This window comes from Frankliniella occidentalis, unplaced genomic scaffold, assembly GCF_000697945.3.
Source record: "Frankliniella occidentalis isolate FOCC.00 unplaced genomic scaffold, Focc_3.1 Scaffold18, whole genome shotgun sequence".
NCBI classification, from domain to species: domain Eukaryota; kingdom Metazoa; phylum Arthropoda; class Insecta; order Thysanoptera; family Thripidae; genus Frankliniella; species Frankliniella occidentalis.
In genome coordinates this window covers 25,062-28,842 of record NW_026267148.1, presented here as the reverse complement: position 1 = coordinate 28,842, position 3,781 = coordinate 25,062, and positions in this window count along the sequence as shown.

The window sequence follows — 3,781 nt, the reverse complement described above, 5'->3', positions numbered from 1 at the left end:
ACCATAGTGAGGTTACGAATGGCGCAGCAGGAGTTGCTTAAATAACTCTCATTCATGGTTGTGTCGTGAGAAACTCTCGGGACACGGCAACTAAAAAATATTTGATATTATGGATTACTTGTTACTTGTTACTTAGGTTTAAACTCGCATCGATCAGAAAAGGAAATAGATCATTTCCCGACAGAAACCTTTCTCATATTGCCTTGCGTGCGTTAACCTAACTGAACGGACGGATTGACACTCTCCGGCAGATCCGCAGGAACCGGCCCGCCGGGGAGGTAGGCAACCCGACTGGCACCACAGCTGGTTGTGGTGCGATACTGCACTACAACGAGCAGGGATGCGCATGGGCTGGGGTTTGTTTTCCTGATAATGGCCTGTCAAGCGCTGCTTGTCCTTCAGCTAACAGATCCTGAAGGCACCCTAACAGGCTCACAAGGACGGTCGCAGATTCTATGAATAATTACAAAGTGAAAAAGAAATCTGTAAGTATGTGCTAGGTATGGTGTGATTTTGATCTCGTGTAAAGGTTTAAATGTTAAAATACTGACTTCAAAATTGAGTGATTGATGAGAGTGCTGACAGAACAGCTATGTTGTAATAAAGTTTTAATTTCTCTTCTTAATCTATTTATTGAATCAATATCAAAACAGTGCAACAATTTCACAAGAAGTTGTAAGTTATCTGGCGCTTAAATTCCACAATACATCTTTGCAGTACTATATCTGATGGGATCCCTTCTCAAACTGTACTGGTGAGAGAGGGGTCATGGGAATATAAAACTCATGAATGATGTATACCCCCCGCCCCCCGGTGTAGGAGGAATAAAAACAATGACGGGCACTAACTAATAGTAACTCTTAGTTCGTCTAGCCCTACCCTAAAAAAATCTGTTTTGGTTTTTAAAATCGGTGCACTTGTACGTCCTCCAGAGCGTGGAGAGCACCCTCCGGTTAAGGTCTCTGGCCCTGAAGTAACGTCTCCATCACCCATACTCTCAATGTCATACACAGGATTCACGTGACCATAGTGAGGTTACGAATGGCGCAGCAGGAGTTGCTTAAATAACTCTCATTCATGGTTGTGTCGTGAGAAACTCTCGGGACACGGCAACTAAAAAATATTTGATATTATGGATTACTTGTGGTTAGGTTTAAACTCGCATCGATCAGAAAAGGAAATAGATCATTTCCCGACAGAAACCTTTCTCATATTGCCTTGCGTGCGTTAACATAACTGAACGGACGAATTGACACTCTCCGGCAGATCCCCAGGCACCGCCCGCCGGGGAGGTAGGCAACCCGACTGGCACCACAGCTGGTGTGGTGCGATACTGCACTACAACGAGCAGGGATGCGCATGGGCTGGGGTTTGTTTTCCTGATAATGGCCTGTCAAGCGCTGCTTGTCCTTCAGCTAACAGATCCTGAAGGCACCCTAACAGGCTCACAAGGACGGTCGCAGATTCTATGAATAATTACAAAGTGAAAAAGAAATCTGTAAGTATGTGCTAGGTATGGTGTGATTTTGATCTCGTGTAAAGGTTTAAATGTTAAAATACTGACTTCAAAATTGAGTGATTGATGAGAGTGCTGACAGAACAGCTATGTTGTAATAAAGTTTTAATTTCTCTTCTTAATCTATTTATTGAATCAATATCAAAACAGTGCAACAATTTCACAAGAAGTTGGAAGTTATCTGGCGCTTAAATTCCACAATACATCTTTACAGTAACATATCTGATGGGACGCTGTACTTAATGCGTCCCTTCTCAAACTGTACTGGTGAGAGAGGGGTCATGGGGGTATAAAACTCATGAATGATGTATACCCCCCGCCCCCCGGTGTAGGAGGAATAAAAACACTGACGGGCACTAACTAATAGTAACTCTTTGTTCGTCTAGCCCTACCCTAAAACAATCTGTTTTGGTTTTTAAAATCGGTGCACTTGTACGTCCTCCAGAGCTTGGAGAGCACCCTCCGGTAGAGGTCTCTGGCCCTGAAGTAACGTCTCCATCACCCATACTCTCAAGGTCATACACAGGATTCACGTGACCATAGTGAGGTTACGAATGGCGCAGCAAGAGTTGCTTAAATAACTCTCATTCATGGTTGTGTCGTGAGAAACTCTCGGGACACGGCAACTAAAAAATATTTGATATTATGGATTACTTGTGGTTAGGTTTAAACTCGCATCGATCAGAAAAGGAAATAGATCATTTCCCGACAGAAACCTTTCTCATATTGCCTTGCGTGCGTTAACATAACTGAACGGACGAATTGACACTCTCCGGCAGATCCCCAGGCACCAGCCCGCCGCGGAGGTCGGCAACCCGACTGGCACCACAGCTGGCTGTGGTGCGATACTGCACTACAACGAGCAGGGATGCGCATGGGCTGGGGTGGGTGTTTCTGATAATTGCCTGTCAAGCGGCGCTTGTCCTTCAGAGTTTGGAACTTTAAAAGTGCGATGGACCTTTAATTGGCCATTGTCGTTCAGTAAAGACAGTCCTGATCGCAGCCAAGCAAGTTTTTAGGGTTATGTTACCACACCCCTCACCCCGCACCACCTCGCCCCTCGGAGGCAAAAGAACAGGAAGACGCTCGGAACGGTCGGGAGCCATTCGAGGGGGCGCCGCCCGAGGGGTAAACAACTCTGAAATGGGTGTACAACTGCCTTGAAATGGTTCTGAAATGGCGTGAAATGTTCTTGAAATGGTTGAAATGGTTCATCTTGAAATTGTCTTGCAATGGTTGAAATGCTCTTGAAATTGATATAAAATGGTCTTGAAATTGATATGAAGTGGTTGAAATGGTCTTGAAATGGTTGAAATGGTTTGGAAATGGTCTTGAAATGGTTGATATGTTTGGTCTTGAAATAGTTGAAATTGCCCTGAAATTGTTGAAATGTTTTGAAATCTGAAATGGTGATGTACACCAAAATTAGTAGTTGTTTACCCCTCGGCGCCGCCATATGCGCGCGCCTGTCTCGTCTACGTCTAAAGTATTTAAGTTTATTTTCTTAAATATGAAGTACTTTAATGACCGAGTGAGAGGTAAACCTCCGCTCTCTGAATTTCAAGGAGCACAACGAGTGCCCAATCATCTCCGTCCGACGAACACAACCCGCGCACTAGAGACCGTTAGGGTCCAGGGGGGGGGGGTCTCGGAGCGCACAATTTTGCACCAGCATACGGAGAATGCCTGGTGATGGTGCAAAATAGCAGTAGCAGCGCCGCAGCCGATAAGCAGCTTAGCAACAGGTTTACTTGGACGCAATTGTTCCGTTTCAGTGAATTAAGAAACGTGTGTGAAATTGCTATCTAAGACCCTTAAATACGAGTTTTCGTGAGGGGCGCCAACGGCTAATGGGTACATGACGGACAAGAACAAATCCTCGATGCATTTTTATATGGCTTGTAATTCAGATTTCAACCGCCGAATTTTGTTCAAATTGGGTGTGGAAGCTTGAATTTCGGTCTTAGGACGTTTCCTATAATTTCAAATTGATCCGTTGAACGGTTCTCTATGTATAGCAAAAGTGCTACTTTTGAATTTGGCTCTGAGGCCTGGTATGACACCACTGCTATACCCCCGTCCCATCAGCAAAACAGTGCGTTCTGCTCCAGTCGCGATTCTCAGCCCCCATGGCTATGTTTTAAGGAATAGAGGTAAGAATTACACGCTTTGAAACGCAGGTAACACATGCCACACTCACAAATTATATTCTAATCCCCTACTTTCAATGAAATTGTCAGATCAAAATTCTCCGTCGTCTACAGC